The sequence below is a fragment of the Narcine bancroftii genome, chromosome 3 (genome assembly GCF_036971445.1).
Source record: "Narcine bancroftii isolate sNarBan1 chromosome 3, sNarBan1.hap1, whole genome shotgun sequence".
NCBI lineage: Eukaryota > Metazoa > Chordata > Chondrichthyes > Torpediniformes > Narcinidae > Narcine > Narcine bancroftii.
This window is the reverse complement of record NC_091471.1, coordinates 135,248,346-135,268,022: the sequence shown is the minus strand read 5'-3', so window position 1 is coordinate 135,268,022 and position 19,677 is coordinate 135,248,346.

Sequence of the window (19,677 nt, the reverse complement as noted above, 5' to 3'; positions counted from 1 at the left end):
CGCCTGTTGTCACAATCATCCCATAGCAGCTGTAATATCACTGGCTCTCCACTCAGCTCTGGATCACCTTGAAAATAGAAACTCATATATACTGCTGCTCTTCATTGACTGCAGCTCAGTCTTCAACACTATTATTCCCTCAGTACTGGTCAACAAGCTCCAAATCCTGGGCCTCTGTACCCCCCACTGCAACTCGATTTCTTCGTCCAAAGACCGCAGTCAGTATGAATTGGAAACACTGTTTCCTCCTCATTGACTATCAACACAGGCGCACCTCAAGGATGTGTGCTTAGTTCACTGCTCTGCTCACTATAAACCCATGACTGGGTGGCCAGGCATAATTCCAATGGTAACTACAAATTTGACGTGAACCCACGGTTGTCAGCAGAATTACAAACAGCAATGAGGAAACATACAGGAGGGAGATCGATCAGCTCATTGAGTAGAGTCGCACCAACAACCGTGCACTCAACATTAGCAAAATCAAGGAGATGATTGTGGACTTCAGGAGAAAGTAAGGAGAACACGATCCAGTCCTCATCAAAGTCTCAGTAGTAGACATGGTCAAAAATTTCAAATTCCTGGGTGTCAACATCTTCGAGGATCTGTCCTGGGGCCTCAATGTTGATGCAATCATGAAGAAGGCTTACTAGCAGCTATACTTTGTGAAGTATTTTAGGAGATTTGGTATGTCACTGAAGAATCTTGAAAATGTCCATATGTGTACGTGGAGAGCATCTGGCTGGTTGCATCACTGTCTGGTATGGAGGTGCCAACCCTCAGGACAAGAAAAAAAAGGGTTGTTAACTTGGCCTGAGACATCACAGGCAGACTTCACTCCATCTAGGACATCTACAAGAGGCAATGACTTAAGAAAGCAGCCTCTATTCTCAAGGACCCAGGCCATGCCCTCTTCAATCTGCTACCATCAGGAAAAAGATACAGGATCCTAAAGATGAGCCCTCAGCAGCACAAGGACCACTTCTTCCCTGCTCCCATCAGATTCCTGAATGATCAATGAACCATTGACACTGCCTTACTTTGACTTTTCATGCACTATTTTTATTGACATTTGGTTTACATGTTGTGATGCAGCCATGATGTTGCTGCAAATCAGTGAATTTCGAGACTTGTTCGCGACATTAAATTCTGATTCTGACAATGGCAGCAGTGTATCCCATGTTCAAAATGCACTTCGTCTACTCATCTGAACTAGTCTCATAGCCCTGTGTAAAACCCACAGCCTACAGCCTCAAGAAGGAAAAGAGCCTTGGCTGCAAGGATTAACCACCATCTGCACTTCCATCTCATGCTGCACAATTTTGAAATATTTCTTCATCATCCCTGTTTCTACATCCTGGAATTTCCCACCCAACAACATTGTGAGATTACTGCGATGAGAAAAACTTGATCCATTCAATAAGGTGAGAATAGGTCATAGTTAGACTGCAAGGAAAAGGAAGCAGCTATATCACCTCCCTGGAAGCCAAGATCAAGATTCCCTGCAAAGGCACACAAAGAAGTGTTACCAATACTGTGCTGTTATTGCAATAAGAAAGAGAGGCAAAAGGTAGACCCTTCAAAGTCACCATGTGTTCGTGAATCCTGCCACCTCCTTTAATGTTGCTGACTTCTGTACCTGCATGGAACCTCCATAGCAGCATGACCTCCTGCCCTGCTCAGCATTGAAACCAATCTCAAGGTGTCCATTCACCTTTCTCACCCCCTGCTTTCAAATCTCCAAAGCAATAAGAAAGTTGTCAGTGCCTGAAGCCCTTTGGGAGCCCTCTTCTCATTAGAACACTCACAAATCCTGGTCATAATACCTGGTTCCCACAAGTTGGTCAACAGCAACCTGCAGTCTGGTGTGAGTCCTTCATTCACCGAGCCTGCATTGGTTTGCTGCTGTGGCCTCATCTCCTGCAGGGTCCTCTCCCAACCTTGTTTTCGCGCTCTAGTACCCTGCACCCATCCACTGATCTCCTGGCTACCTTCAAGAATCTATATCAGTTCTGTCTCTAACGACTTGGTTGAGGACAACAAAAGGGGAGCGTAGATGAAAAGCTGTTGGAAAAGCTCAATGGATTATCTGACTTGTCTGACAACATGCAAGAGTTATCATGAAGATGGGAAAATTATTCTCAAACCTTGACCACATCTTTTGCAGAGTGGAAGTCAAAGCAAGTTAGTATTGACACACCCAAAACCAATTCCTGATGAACCAAGGATCTGCTTCCTGACTTCCATTGAAGTCAGAGTTATTCAATCTCTTTGCCAATGGTGAAGCCTCAGATTCTACAATCAGAATGTCACCCAAGAGCAGATAGTTGTCATCCAGAGCATTGAGATAATAATTTGGGGTTCAATTTTGCCATCAGAGAGAAAACTGCTTTCACTTTGGATTTATTGTGTGGCTGGAGGCACTACAACAATTATACAATTTGAGTCACAGCAGATTATAGCCTGGCACTGGGAGAGATTCAATGGCATGGGGTTATTATATCTGTAGGGTTCCAAGTACCAGAGTGACAGCCTGTGCATTTACTTTATTTGACACTTACTGTACAATATCAGCCCTTTAAGTGGTGTTCTGAGTGTCTTCCTGGTTCAGAGGACATGGTTCTTTCTTTCACCTTCAACACAAATATCCAAAGATCTATAGCTATAAAGCCATCTCCAGACTTCTCTTTTTATTATTTTGGTTTAACCTAAACCAATTATTGATTGGCACTAAGCCATTTCAAAGAGAGTTTAAGTATTAGATACATTGTGGTCACCCACAGGCCAAACCAGGTAAGTTTTCCAGATTTCCTTCTCTGAAGGACATTCAATGCACTTTCTCAATAATCTCTTCATTTTATGTAGCAACATCTCAACTGTGATTAAATGCTTTGAGAGGTTGGGCATCGCCAGAATTAACTCATAACTAAGATCTGGACCCACTGCAATCCACCAACCATCACAATCACTTCATCCCCAGATGCAATATCATTGGCTCTCCACTCACCTCTGGATCACCTAGACAACAGCAACACATACATCAGGCTACTTTTCACCAACTACAGCTCAGCTTTCAATACCATCATACCCTCAGTACTGGTCAACAAGCTCCAATACCTGGACCACTGTACCACCTCTGCAAATGGATCTTTGACTTCCTCATCAGAAGATCACAGTCAGGAAGAACCGGAAACAACCTTCTCCTCAATGACACTCGTCATAGGAACACATCCAGGATGCATGCTTAGCCCACTGCTCTACTCACTCTACGTCCATGTCAGTGTGGCTAGAAATAATTCAAAGGCCATCTACAAATTTGCCAATGACACCACAATTGTTGGCAGAATCACATAGAGCAATGAGGAAGTGGTATCACAACAACAACCTTGCACTCGAAGTTAGCAAAGTTAAGGAATTGATTGTGGAACTCCAGAAGGGGGACATCAGAACATGAAGCAGTCCCTATTGAGGGGCTAGCAGTGGAAAGGGTTAAGAACGTCAAGTTCCTAGGTGTTGACATCTCTGAAGATCTGTCCTGGGGTCTCCATGTTAATGCAATCACAAAGAAGGCTCACCAGTGGCTATACTTTGTGAGGAGTTTGAGATGATTTGTTATGTCACCAAAGACAAAAATTTTACATGTGTACAGTGGAGAGCATTCTGACGAGTATGGAGGTGTTAATGCACACTATAAGAAAGGACTACATATAGTTGTGAACTCAGCCAGTGCCATCATGGGCATCAGTCTTCACTATTAAGGACACCTACAAGAGGCTGTGCCTCAAGAAAATATCCTCTTTCCTCATGAACCCTCACCACCCAGGCCTTGCCCTCTTCACACTGCTACCATCAGGAAGAAGATGAACACCCAAAATTACAGAAACAGCTTCTTCCCCTTTGCCATCACATTTATGAATGGACAATGAACCAGAAACTACTTCACTTTCTCTTCTTTCCCACTAATTTATTTATTTTTAAATGTGATGCTGTCGCAAAACAACACACTTCCTGACAATAAATACTGATTCTGATTCTAATTCAATAATCTCTCTATTGCTTGGTTACATTTTTATTCCAGTTTTAGATTTAATGTTGTGTTCCATATCTAGATAGTTACTTGAATTTATCTTCTCCAGCGATTGTACTTGGATTCAAACTCTTATCTATAGATCAATAATCCAGGCCTCTGAATTTTGGTTCCTAAACTTATCTATTCATTTACAAGGGCAAGGAAGCATGTTCATGAATGGGTAATCACAATCAAATACAGTGGCCAAGCCACACCAGAATGATTAGGTTCAGATTAACTATACTGCACATTTAGTGCACATAATTAAAAAAATATCCAAGTTCTAAAAATAGATCCTTCAAACTATAGATTAAATAAACCTCAATTAAAACAATTAACGATGGGTGCATCCAATTGTCAAGGCATTTATGACTGGAGTTATTGGTCACATATACAGTAGTTCCAATACAGTCACAAGGCCTCAGAATTTAATAGCTCCATTTTTTTCTCTATCAAAATTTATCCATTGAAATGCCAAGACGGCTCTGGATTTATAAGCAGCCAACATCCATTAATACTGGCGATATTTCACAGTAACTGTTCACCTCACAGAATGTGTCATGTACTTTCTCTAAATTGGATAGAATTAATTAATGTGAATTTGGACGGATGAGATTTCAATAAAGTGGAGGAAGTAAAAGCATACTTCATAGAGTACGAATGGCATAGTCCCTAGAGAATGATCGAGAAATATAGAATGTTATGCATTTTAGAGAACATTCTACCATTCCACAAAATCAAAGATAGTGGCAATAAATATTTTTTATTGGAAGGGAGATTATTATTCTGTTAAAGGAGCTAATTTAATCAAACAATTTTTATTTGAACATTGCATTTTTGGGTCATTTTAAATGAGCTAAAGTGCTCATAAGCTAAAATGGCTAAAGTAGTTGTGGTTCTCTTTTGACTGTAAAATTGTTTTCAGTCACTTTTTATCAAATTTAATGAATTTGATGAATGTGACTATCCAGGCTTAAAAGTCGGAGACTTTAATCATCTTTTCTTTGCTGGATTCAGAATACAAAATCATAGCCTGTGGTTGTGTGCTATTTTCTGATAAACCCAGGTCTGAAAAACTGTTGTGGAACAGAAAGAGTTAAAAGTAACTGACAAGGGAAATGAAGATGAATAATAAATGCAATAGATGGGCTGGTGTAGCATCTCCGTCCACCTCTGTTCCCTCCCTTTTCTCATCCTGAGAACTGGTCTTGGACCGGTGTAACCCATGGACAATCATTTGACTGCTTAAACTGTGTTTCTGGACAATAGAACTAAAGAGAATAACTTCTTCCTTCCTTCCTGTTCAGTGTTATGCCTGACTAAGCAAACTAAAAGCTTCTCCCCCCTGCTGAAAATAGTGGACCCAACTACAGCTAAAACCAACAAAGGCGTATTCTGATATATCCACAGCAGCTCTGGGCACCAAGTCAACAAGCAGGTTTCATTGAAATGCAAATGAACAATGTACACAACAACACCTACAGTGTTCTAAACTTTTCAACTTGTCTGAAAACCATTTTAAAATTTGTCTAATGTGTCTGTTCTCCAAAATATTTCCAAAGATTGAAGTTTTGCACACAGAATATCAATAGGAGATAGCGGGTGACAAGGTAGCTTTGTTAGGATAAAATGAGACTAAAATCTCAGAGTAGAGTTAATTTTTCAGGTCATTGAAACTTTATCAGAACTGGGGGGGAAAAAAATAAGAGGGACAGTAGGTTAGAAATGCCATCCCCTAGTGCATGTTTTATTGCATTGTTCAAGAGATTGGAAGTCTAAATGAGGTCACTAGGTGTAAGCACACATCTGTGCAGTTAGTAAATTCTACCTTGGTCTTCAAGGTCATGCTTACCCATGGAGGATATTAATTACGCAGAGATGAGGTCAAATGATGAGTACCATGTTTATCTTTCTGCTGCAATATTTTAGTCTACAAATATGTGCAGAAACCATGTGTTCCTAAGCAATTATGGAATTAAAGGTTCAGTGGACTTCAAGAAAGTCAGATCTGTAGTTATCCTGTTGAACGATGGGGCAGGTAATGGGCCTGAATGCTCTTCTCCTGTTTCTACTTCCTATCATCTTACAACTGGAAGAGCAGGATTTGATCACTAATTCAGGGGTTAAGGAGCCCATCCCCATTTGAGCAGCCACTGAAGTAACCATGAGATCTTAAGCTATCTGCAATGTTTGAGATAAAGTCCACTTCTTTTTTTCTAGAAGTGGAGAAGAGCTAAACACTCCAATTCTTGTCATGAACGTCTCTTCAAATTAATCACAATGTATTTTTCATTAAAAGTGTGGAACCCTGCATTGCCTACAATCAATATTCCAAAGCAAAGCTACCCTATATTCACCCTATTACTTGAATCTTGATTCCCATCAAGAATCACTATGTAGAGGGCTCCTTATATGGATAGCATGGTTAGCATAGTGCCATGCTATTACTTTGCCAGCAGCCAAGGTTCAAATCCAGGGTTGTCTATAAGGAGTTTGTACGTTCTCCTCCAGTTTCCTCACACCTTTCAAAGCCAGGCTCATAGGTTAATTGGGTTACTTGAGCAGCATGGGTTCATGGGCCGGAAGGGCCTATTGCTGTGCTGTATGTCTAAATTTTAAAAATTAAAATTATATGTTGAAAGATCATGCTTTTAAGATAGAATGTCTGATGTTACTTAGGAAATAATATAGTTACTGTTCTTAATCATGTTGGAAAATTGTGACATCTACATGAACTCCTTGCATATTATTCAAAGAGAAATTGTTCCTCTGTGCTCTACCAAGAAACTGACATGGGTCACCTCGACAGTACCATTTCAGCTATTTGTTTCAAAGCTGTAAGAATCTCCTAAGGCAGCAAGTCCAAAGCAAATACAGAGCCAGGGAAAGCAGGAAGGAAAGAATAAAATAGAAGAGAAAAGGAGACAGCTGGGACGTCAAAATAAGCATTCAAGAAATCTCAAACTACCTTAATCATGACTTTCCTCTGAGCTCCCCATAATTTAGTTAGAAGTTCAACAGGAAGTCCCTTTACACTAGAGGCACGAGGTCCGCTCCCGGGAACTTCCCAGACATTGATTTTTAGATTATCTTTATAAAGAAAGGGCTTATTTATGCATTTATGTTTTAATAATGCATTGTCTCTGTTGGTCTATTAATCAAAGGCGTGGGAAATAGAGGCTGTGCTTAAGACAGAGCAAGATGTAAAGTTTATTTCCACATTAAATATATTACTCTTTAATTTCCCATGGATTACTTTAAAAAGACTCATCCTAAATCTGCTTTGATGCAGTCCCATTAATGATGAATAACTGTAGCCTGTGTGAGCTGACATAAAAGAACAAAGGATTGTAAATCTTTTCAAGCTATAGGCAAATTTCCCTTACCAAACACCCAGCTGCGACTTCCCAGCCCTCTAACTCTGCAAAGCCTCTCATTGTTCTCCTGACACTGGATCACCAAGCGGAAAAAAACTAACTGCCAGCACTACAGCAATCCTCTGATAGAGCCCAGTGGTATCTAATCAAGGGCAATAGGTCACTTCCGAACAACTGGCCAATAAAAGATTATTTTCATCCACAGAGCAAAAGGGAACAGGCGGTGGAGGTGGGGGTGGGGATGTGGAGGTGGGGCGGTTTGATCTTGTCTGTGGGAGGAAATGCATTTAAGAAAGCCAGCAGACAGGAACCATCTGTCCATGAGCTGCACAGTTTGTTCTCAGGGAGAAAGAGAGAGAGAGAGAGAGAGAGAGAGAGGGGCAGACAGACAGACACAGAGAGGCACTCAATAGGGCCCACTGATACAGTCTGGTTCAAGTGGTGACCATTCAAGAGAAGAGCAAAGATGATTATCAGATGGCCAGTTTGGATGCTGGGGGTCACAGTCTTTGATAATGGGAATGTCTGTGAAGGTGATGAAACCTAACCCATCTGCAGTAGCAAGAAATACAAAATGGGCATCAGTCTGAGAGTCAGAAGGAGAATTTTATTGTTGTTTCTTTAACTGTGTTCCTATTTTTTTCTTGTGGTGAAACACGAAAGTCTGCAGACGCTGTGATTATAGTAAAAACATAAAAATTGCTGAGTTCATCCAGCATTTTCCTGTTTTTTTCTTGGTGAGGGGATCAGAGAGTAGGAAACTTTGGCAATACTTTGTTCACAGTAGAATGGTTCCCTTTGTTGGTTAATCTATTACTTTTCCAATAACTTCCTCAAACCAATTAAAAAAACACCTTTGAAAAGCAAAACAAAAAAAAAATGAAAGAAATCTGGAAAAACACAGAGTGTTGGAAATAATCTTTAGGTCACGCAATAAGTGTGGGGTGAGAAACAAAGTTAATGTTTCAGTTCAATAGGCTTTTTAGCCAAATTGGGAATAGTTAGAAAACAAACATGCTTTGAGTTTCACTCCCTCTGCACATTGCATCATGCTTCTTTCCTAACTTTCTCCAGGTCATTAAGCTGAAATGTTAGTTCTTCTTTCTCTCCACAAATGATGCAGAGCGAATCTCAGTCCAGGCTAAAGCTACATGTAGTTAGATTATTGTCCCTACATCTTTTCCATAGCATTGCTGTCCCTCCCTTCCAACAAGCTTCCTACTCAAGTGAACCTAATCTCTATTTCCATAATTCTCTGTCTCCTTTCCTAAAGCTCCTCAGGGAGATTTCCTTCTTGACCCTCTCCCCTCATCAATTCTCAGCTTCTTTCTCTTGACCCTCCCACCTGTATCCACCTATTAGATTTTACCTACCAGCCTGTGCTTCTCTTCCTTCCCCTTTCTTCCTCCTTTCCCACCTTTTTATTAAGGTGTTGACTTGGTTTTCCACATTCTCAAGGAAGGGCTCAGGCTGAAACATTGATGCCTTTTCCTTCCTATAAATCCTTCACATTGTCAGGATCAGAATTAGAATTTATTGCCGTGAACAATTCATGAAATTCAATGTTTGGCGGCAGTATCATAGTTCAAACATTCAGATTATAACCTTCTTACAACATTAGAATTTTTTTTTAAAGTAGTGCATGAAAAGTAAGGCAGCGGGGAAGAAGCTGTCCTTGTGCTGTTGTGTGCTCATCTTTAGGTTCCTGTACCTCTTTCCTTGAAAAGGGCATGGCCTGGGTTGTGGGGATCTTTGAGGATAGAGGCTGTCTCGTGTAATGTCCTCGATGGAGTGAAGTCTGGTGCCTGTGATATTGCAGGCCAAGTCAATAACCCTCTGGTGTTGTTTTTTGTCCTGAGAGTTGGCACCTCCATACCAGTCAGTGATGCAGCGAGACAGAATGCTCTCCATGGTACACCTGTAGAAGTTTATGAGAGTCTTCGGTGACATACCAAACTACCTCAGACACCTCACAAAGTAGAGCCATTGGTGAGCCGCCTTTGTTATTGCATCAACATGGAGGCTCCGGGGCGGATCTTTGGAGATGTTGATACCCAGAAATTTGAAGTTCTTGCCCTTAATGAGGACTGGGTCATATTCCCCTGAATTCCTTCTGAAGTCCACAATCATCACCTTGATTTTACTAATGTTGAGCACAAGGTTGTTCTCGTTACATCATTCAATGAGCTGATCTATCTTCCTCCTGAACGCTTCCTCATTGCTGTCTGTGATTCTGCTGACAACTGTGGTGTCATTGGCAAACTTGTAAATAACATTGGAATTGTGTCTGGCCACACAGTCATGGGTGTATAATGAGTAGAACAGTGGGCTAAGCATGCATCGTGAGGTGTACCTGTGTTGATAATCAGTGAGGAGGAGACACTGTTTCCAATTCGTACTGACTGTGGTCTTCTGATGAGAAAGTCAAGGATCCAATTGTAGAGGAGGGTACAGAGGTCTAGAGTTTGTAGCATCTTGACCAGCACTGAAGGAATAATGGGATTAAAGGCCGAGTTGTAGTCAATGAAGAGCAGCTGGATATATGAATTATTGTTTTTGAGTAATCCAGAGCTGAGTGAAGAGCCAGCGATATTGTATCTGCTGTGGAGTGATTGTGACAATAGGTGAATTGCAGTGGGTCCAGATCTTTGCTTAGGTATGTGTTAATTGTATGTTTATAGGAAAAGTGGCAGATGGAGTTCAATTTGGACAAGTGTGAGGTGATGCATTTTGGAAGGACAAACCAGATGGCTGAGCACAGAGTTAATGGCCAGTTACTTAAAAGTGTAGATGAACAGAGGGATCTTGTGGTTCAAATCCATACATCTCTCAAGGTTGCTGCACAGGTTGATAGGATAGTTAAGAAGGCCTATGAGATGCTTGGATTAATTAATAGGGGGATTGAATTCAGGAGTAGAGAAATCATGCTGCAACTCTGAAAATCTCTGGTAAGAGTATTGTGTTCAGTTCTGGTCACATCATTATAAGGATGTGAAAACTATGGAGAGGGTGCAGAGGAGATTTACCAGAATGTTTCCTGCATTGGAAAACAAGTCTTATGAAGCAAGGTTAGCAGAGTTGGGGCTTTTCTCTTTGGAGCATAGAGAGTTAGAGGAGACTTGATAGAGGTCTACAAGATTATGAGAGGCATGGATAGGGTCGACAGCCAGTAACTATTTCCCAGGGCAGGAATAGCAACACCAAGGGACATATGTTCAAAGTGAAGGGAGGGAAGTTTAGGGGAGACATCTGGGGTAAGTTTTTATACAAAGTTGTGGGTGCCAGTTCTGGTCACTTCATCATAGGAAACATGTGGAAGATATGGAGAGGGTGCAAAGGAGATTTATCAGGATGCTCTTGTCCCATAACTATTTTAAAATAAATGGAGTTCTGGTCACTCATTCCAAAATGCTTTCTTATTTCCACTTCAGTCACTTGCCCTGCCATGTTTCCTAAGAGGAGGTCCAGTCATGTAATTTACATATTGTTTGAAAAAATAATTCTCTTGGACACATTTAATAAACTCTACCTGTCCAAACCCTTTGGAGGTGGAAGCTAAAATATTAGGGACATTTAAGAGATTCTTAGATGGACACATGGATGAAAGAAAAATAGAGGGATACAGGGGAAGGTGGGTTTAGTACTTTTTGTTTAAGGAATATACAGGTTGCAACAACATCGAAGATCAAAGGGCCTGTACTGTGCTGTAGTGTTCTATGTTCCATTCTACAGGGCACTAGTGATTTCTACTATTTTGAGACATGGAACACCTACATTAGGCATTGCATGATACTTGAAAGATACTGCCATCACATAATCCCACAAATCCAATGGAAGAAAGATTCACCAAAGTCAGTATCATCTCCCAGACCCTGATTACATGTAGTTGATTCTAGTTGGGTAGACCACATGTTTGCAGGACAAACTCGAGATCTGAACACTCTATCTCAAAATCTGTCCCTTACTTAAGAGTGTGGATGAACAGAGGAACCTTGGTGTCCAAATCCATACATCCCTCAATGTTGCCACACAGGTTGATAGGATAGTTAAGAAAGCCTATAGGATGCTGGAATTCATTAATAGGGGGATTGAATCCAGGAATAGAGAGGTCATGCCAACAAATCTTTGGTAAAACCACACTTAGAATATTGTATTCAGTTCTGGTCACCTCATTATAGAAATGTGGAAGATATGGAGAGGGTGCAAAGGAGATTTATCAGGATGCTCTTGTCCCATAACTATTTTAAAATAAATGGAGTTCTGGTCACTCATTCCAAAATGCTTTCTTATTTCCACTTCAGTCACTTGCCCTGCCATGTTTCCTAAGAGGAGGTCCAGTCATGTAATTTACATATTGTTTGAAAAAAAAATTCTCTTGGACACATTTAATAAACTCTACCTGTCCAAACCCTTTGGACTGTGAGAATCTCAGGTCAATATGAGGGAAGCTGAGATCAACTACTATCATGACCTGCAGCTGTCCATGATCTTCAACACTTTTGCTCCTCTAATTCCTGCTGACTACTGGGGTGCCTGTATAAAACCCATCAATACCATCATCCCCTTTTGTCCATGTTTGGACCGAGGCTGTAATGAGGTCATAATCTAAATTAGTTTATGGCTAAATTTATCAGTGACACATTTCATTGCATTCAAAAAGTATGGATCAGAGCAAGCCAGAAAAGAGACCAAAGGATCAAACTAAATTTATATTTAGCCCTCACCATGACAATTCAGTCAACCTAGTGCAGCCCACTTGTAAGGACCATTTGTGACCTGTAGCAAGGCCTCTGGGAAAGTCTGGAGAGAGATGATTGGATGGGAGGTGAGGACAGGCAGCAGCCTGCTTTGTAAAACTGCAAGGAACACTCATGCTGTTTCCAGTTCCACAAATGGAACATTCTTGGAAGTTTTCACAAGTTCCAACTAGTCCAAATAAATGTAACAATTCAGCACAGAAATGAGTCCAATTATTGTGAGTAATTTTAGCAAGAAAAGGAAAACTGCCCATTTACATAACGCACTTCTCAAACTCAGGCCAAAACTAAAGCTTTTACACTTAATGATGCGCGTTTGAAGTGTAGTGACTGCTGTAAAGAAGGGAAGCAGCAGTATCATCAAGGATCCACACCACACACATTACCTCTGTTCTCGTTGCTGCCATCGGGAAAGAGGTCTCGGTGCCACAAGACTCGCACCACCAGGTTCAGGAACAGTTGCTACCCCTCCAACATCAGACTCCTCAACAACAAACTCAATCAGAGACTCATTTAAAGACTCTCACTTGTGCACTTCATTGATTTTTTAAATTCTCTCTATTACATTCATTATCTGCTTACAGTTCTTTATTTGTTTACATGTATATGTTGTGCACAGTTTTGTTTTGCACTACCAATAAATGGTAATTCTGCCTCACCTGCAGAATAAAAATAATCTCAGGGTTGTATCTCATGTATGTACTCTAACAATAAATCTAAGATCTGAAATGCAGCATATAATTATTGAACAGCAAGTTCACATGATCAGCACCAACAACTTACATTCATAATATACCTTTAATACAGTAAAATATTCATAGCTGCTTCACAGAAGATTTCTCAAACAAATTGTAACACCAAGAACTATTTGTGGAGACTGTGATAAACTTGGTCAAAGTGGAATAGAGTATATTAAATGCTCGAAGCAGTGTAATGAATTTTATAGAGAGAATGCCTGATCTTCAAGATGGAAAAGTTCAAGGCACATTTATCATTGGCGTAACAATTACAATTAAAGGTTGGAATTATAATGGTGCAGCACCGAGGAGGATTGAGGGTCTGGAAGAGGTGGCAAAGATAGGGAAGGATGAGGTTGAGAGGGATTTGAACATCATTTTAAAATTGAGTGCAAGTCAGTGAATGAAACAAAGGATTAGTTCTGTTTTAGATGTAAATTGAGAGATAAATTCCAAAAAAATACACTGGAAAAATTCCTGTCCTTTTTCAAATTATTCCATTGTGTCTTTGAAAACTATGAGTTAACAGGTAAGTGCTGAATTTACTCTCATTAGAGTGTGGTTTGAACCATAAACTTTTGACTATGATGCACAGGATAACAAATAATAATTCACCTGAAAGTCTTTGACCTGTAATATTACCTTGTTTCTCTTTTCACAAGTGCCTCTTGACTGCCTGAGTTCTTCCAGCATTTCTATTTTTATCTGTTTCATCCGCAAGAAAAAGGAATCTCAGGGTTGTATGTGATGTCATGTATGCACTCTGACAATAAATCTGAAATCTATCCATGGATGCTCCAATTTACTATTTTTGAGCTCCACTCATTTCATTTAAAAAAAAAATATTCAAGATCTTTCCTTTGATTTTTGATCTGTAAATAGTGCAATCTGATGCAGAGGTTCACTTATTTGCCAGAAATTTTTGATATAAAAGATTGTTGTATTGAAGGGACAAAAAGCATTTTGATATTATTGCATAAGACCTGAAGATCTGTTGAACCACATAGCAAAGCAATAATAAACCACATAATATGTTCATTTTATGCAGCTTGTGTTTATTCTCAAACATCTGAGAGTGCAACCCAGTTTAATTGATTTATTGTTTAACAGTGCTGTTCTGTTGAGATTGAGGCAACATTCAGTGCTGGGAGAATGTTCTGCACAGTAATAAATGGATGTCCGGACAGATTATTTTATTGAAAATGCAGAAGCTACTGATGTTGGAATCTTGAGCAGACAAAGGAATGCTGAAGGAAATTAGGAGGGCAGACAGCATCCATGGGTAGAAATGGTCAGTCAACATTTTGGGTTGGGACCCTTTGGTCATAGAAGAACACCTAGTTATGATTTAGACCACCATAAAATCATCAATGTTCAAAATCCCATTTCAAGCTTCAAGATTGAGGTTCCTTTTATTCTCACACAATAATACATAAAAATGTAATATTCATGATATGTTTCAACTTTTGTCTGCCTCATGGCAAATAAAGAGTTGCCATGAGCACTGTCAAGCGTCCCTAACAATAACAGAAAAAGAAGCAAAAGAGAGTCCCTTCAGAGACCTTGAATGTCTGTGGATTCACCTCCAGTGGTCCTGCAAACTCCTATTCAAACCATTGGGAACCCAAGCTCCAGGTCCAAATTACCGATTCAATCAAGAAGCCTTTAGCGAACGAGACCCTTCAGGAGTCCTTCTCACTCTCAGAACCCTCTTGAATCTTGGTTCTGATACCTGATTTCCAGGAGCCAGTCTCCAGCAGCTCTCAACCTGTGTGATCCTTCAACCACAAGTCACCACCAGCATAGCCTACAAAATTAAAGTTCAGATTTATTGTCAGAGTACATACATGACATCACATGCAACCCTGAGTTTCTTTTTCCTGTGGGCCAGGCAGAATTTCTACTTATTGGTAATGCAAACTGTACTCAAGAAACAAATACATATACAGAAGAGAAAAATGTAAACAAATAAACTGTAAACAAACTGACCATGCAAATACAGAAAAATATGTTCACTAATAAATATTGTGCAAAGTAAGAATCCTTAAATGAGACTCTGATTGAGTTTGGTGTTTAGGAGTTTGATTTTGGAGGGGCAGCAGTTATTCCTGAACCTGGTGTTACAGTTTTGAAGCACCAACTTCCTGATGGCAGCTGCAATAGAAGAGCATGTCCTGGGTGGTGTGGATCTTTGATGATTGCTTCTGTTCTCCAATAGCAGTGATTCCCCCTATAGATTTTCTCGATGGTGGGGAGTTTTGCCTCATGAGTCCTTCAACCGCTAGTTGCCAATCACCCATAGCCCTGTGTGGGTCCTTCAATTACTAAGCCCCACACTGGTCTGCTGTTATGGTCACCTTCCTTTGCTTTCCCTTCTCAATGGAGGGAGGGGGGGTGGGGGGGGCTCTCCTCGTTTCTGATGCTCTGCATCGGACCGCTGCTCCCCTGAAATCTGCAACCCCTTTCAGTTCACTGCTCAGCACAGGTGCCATCATCAAGGCCACAGACCACCATGATTGTAGAATTTTTTAAAAATACAGGCAGTTCCTTGAACGGACCTTTGTAAATCTGTACAGAGCCATCGACATCAGGACTGGGCAATCGGACCCTGCGGAGAAGACCTGCGTCTCTTCTCCTCACTTTCCCAGATCTGCACCAGCGGCAGCGCTGCAGTTACAGCAGCTCCAGCCACACCAACATTTTTCTTTGTCACATACACAAAAATCTCTCCTTTGATTGCCCTGAAAAGCCAAATACTGAATCAGCATCTAGTCCAGCACCATTAGTAAAACAAAATAGAGATACTGAGTGGCTGTGGATCTTGCCACCAGCACCAACATTGCTGCCTCTGGTACCTGCTGTAGCTCTACATCCATTTGTTCAATGGTGAACCTAAGCTCAAAGTATCCCTACCACACCACAAGAATGGCAGTGCTGCCACTGGTGCGGACCTGGGGAGAGTGTGAAATGGAACCACAGCATTCCTTTGCAGGGTTCTACTGCCCAGTCCTACTATCAACTGCTCTGTATAGGTTTTAAACAGCCTGTTAAAGGAGCCAATGGTGTTTTATATTTAAATGCTATGACTGCAGAGTCTGGACCCAAGATGGCAATGCCTATGCTTACAGTAGCCTTGAGAGGTTGCAGACTCCAGGGAATCAGACTGGAATACCACAAAATGTGGAGAACACCCTCTTTCTACCCCCATTTGAGAAGGAAAAACAGAGATGACACATTGGATGGTGACCACAGAGAGTGAGGGGCATTGCAGCTAAGACCACACAGGCAATGCGCAGTTTGTGACTCGAGGCAAGCTGCTGGCCACTCACACCAGGCTGTGGACTACTGGACTAGCTCAAAATTGGCTGAAGGGGTAACAGGTATCGGATCCAGGATGGAGAGAGTGCTGAGGGCAGGAGGAGCTCCTGAGGGGCCTTGGGTATTGCAGCTTCCTGATTGTGTCGGAGCTTTGTATTGGGTGTTCGAGTTGCCAATGGATTGAACAGATGTCTGTGCAGCTTCAGCGGCTTCAGGAGCACTGGAGGCAAATCCACGGACACTCAGTGATCTGGAGGGTCTCTCTTTTGCTTCTCTTTCTCTGACGTAAGGGGCACCCCGCAATTTCTGCTGATGGCCAATCTTTGTCTGCTTACGGCAGACTAAATAGAATATTGTGCACTATTGCATCTCTTTTATTGCATGACAATAAAAGAATTTGGAAACTTATAATCATGATCGCTTGTTCTAAGCCCCACACCATTAGGCAGGAAGCCTTTTGTTGACCCTGGTCACCATTGCACCCTTGTAAATCCTGGACTCTATTCCTGGTTCCAGAAGCCAGTCACCTGCTGCTGAGCCCTAAGCTGTAGTCTGCCATAGCAGCAACATTTAGCTATGTGCACTCCCATGCAGTAACCTTATAGGACTGAAAGAAGCCTCCTTAGACAAATTCCTATCCCTCAGCCTTGGCTGACCTGATCCACTGTGATGATTCTCCTTCCCTGTAGGGTTCCCTTCAGGGCTTCTCCTTATCACCAGAGGTGCTTTCTCTATCCCTGATCTGCCGTTTCCTCAGCACCCGCAACCTTTCAATGTCCGGCTGCCAAACACGAGTGCCGCCATCTTGAGCATGTACCTCCAAGGATCTTCAATGGATAGCAAACCACCAATGGCCACATTCTACAGGCAATTCAACCTGCACAAAGCCCTGAGACGGTAGGACCCCACAGAAAATCACTGAACTGCCATTCCTCCGCTTCCTCTGGGTTCGCACCCAGTGGCAGTGATGTCATTACCACAGCACCACCCTCATCAAAGTTTCCCTGATCCAGGGGTAGGGCAGGCCTTAGTTTAATACCCAGTCTGAAAGCTAGTCTTCAGCCAAGCTGTAGCTGTCTGCTTTAAATGGCACCTGATGCCTGCCATCGTGGTTTTGATTTCACAGCATTTTGCTCAGGAGGCTCTGGCTGTCAGTGCAAATCCATCTGATTCTGCCACATATTTAGACCTTTGGAAAATGTACTAGCTGTTGCAAACCAGCCCACCATTCTCCACACCAAACTAAAAACACCCACATTCTCTCACGTGCATCCATTTTCACAGGCTTTTCTTTTCTCAAACCAAAAATAGACTTTATTCACGATAAATTATTTCCAAAAGGAAAACTTTGCACTTTGGTGTCATATCCATAATTTTCCATCATTACATACATTAATTTTCTATTTAGCAGTTTCGCCACCACGGGGTTCCTACCTTGAAAGCACAAATTAAGGGATGTGGATCAGCGGTCGTGAGCTCACCTATCTTCACTCTTCTGAATGCATCCAGGCTGTGAACATGCATCTTTTTATTTTACCAAAACTTTTGTTTCAGACTCACATTAAGTAACTTCCACCAGTAATTACCTACAAAACATAACACTTCCTCATTCTTAAGTATCCTAAACTGGAATCTCAAGTCAGCTTCTATTTTTTTTTGTGTGAAAACAACATGTAGATGACTTCAAATTGCAGCTATTGAAACAAGGAGAGGATTAATGATCCATTGGTTGAAGCCTCAGCGTAATTGCATATTTTGTTATCTCCCAGCCATAAGACAGTCCCTTTTCTGCAGTTGACCAAATAGGCTAGAGACATCAATGTGAGTTGGTGAACAGACCTCCAGCAGCAAAAATTAATCAATCCCCAGAAGTATTAGTATTAAATCAAAACTATATAAAATAACCCAACTGCAATGACTGCATTCACAGCAGAATCTATAGCTTATATAGATCAATATCTGGAAATGGAGAAAAAGTGAAAAAAAAAGATTAAACCAATCAGATTACAAATGATCAAGTGTCTTCTGGAAACCCAAACATGACCATTACACTCCTTTATCAATACTCCATTCAACATGCTAGTGATATCTTCCTACAATTTAGTTGGATTAGACAATTATTTCATTCTCCAGATAAATCAATCATTTCACAAAACACAACCATATTAAAGCAAAGATACTGTTCATCTGAACAAATCTGGGTGGAAATGATGACAAAAAATGTTAGTTTCTCAACCCATTGAATCTGTGGTTGTGGATAGAAAGTTGATGGGCAATTTGGCAGAAATATTTAAATTATTATATTCTGCAAAAATGATTCAGTTCAGTAGGTATCGGAAAATTCTTTGTGACTTAGGATTCCTTGTTTAGGAACTGATTCTATAGCCCAATAAATCATTAAAAGGAAAAGTAAATGACGTCACTGTGATAAATCAACATGCTCATCCACTACATCAGATCAGGTAGAATCTAGTCAGTCAGATTCGGAAGAATCTGGGCGATATTACTAGTCAAGTTTAATGTCAAAATAGAATTGTAAAAATGTAAAGTGTGGAAAAAATAATTTGATTTCTTGTGTCTGTTCACTTTGCTAGGTTACAAAATTATGAGAGGTATTGACAGTATAAATGCGAGTATGCTTTTTCCACTTAGATCAGGAGAGATAATGGTTTTAAGGTGAATGGTTTAGGAGGAACATTAGGGGGAACTTCTTCACCCGAGAGTTGTGGGAGTGTGAACGAGCTGCCATCTGACGTGGTAAATGCAGGTTCACTCTTAAGTTTTAAGAATAAATTGGATAGATACATGGATGGGAGAGGTCTGGAGGGTTATGAAATGGGTGCAGGTCAGTGGGACGAGCGGAATGATGTTTCAGCACAGACTAGAAGGACTGAATGCCCTGTTTTCTGTGCTGTAGTGCTCTACGGTTCTTTGGTAGATACTGCAGGGCTTGCATGTAGATGGATTTACAATTTCTCACTACATATCCAATCTACAATTAATCATTGTTGTGTTGTCTCATCAGTGTTCCATCTTTCATTTCAAACATTTGCAAATATTTCTTAATTAGAATGCGTCGATAGCCCCTGGTGTTAATCATTCAGTGGTAAGAATTCCACAATCTTCAAGCCTTTGGCATAGACATTTCTCTTAAATTTTACTTTCACTGCAATACTCAAAAAAACATTGAAAAAGATTAGGAAGGGGAGGAATTTAATTTTCAGTGATTTTAACTCTCTGTAATGGGATTTGTGTCAAGTATTGACTTCAGTCTCCACTGATTTATTTCTACAGCATTGAGAACCTTCCTCACCAGATAATTGTATAACCCTTTTGTAAGATTTTTTCTTAAATATATATTTTCTCTATAATGAAGGAACAATAAACCAACTGGCAATCTATAGGACTGTGGAATATTT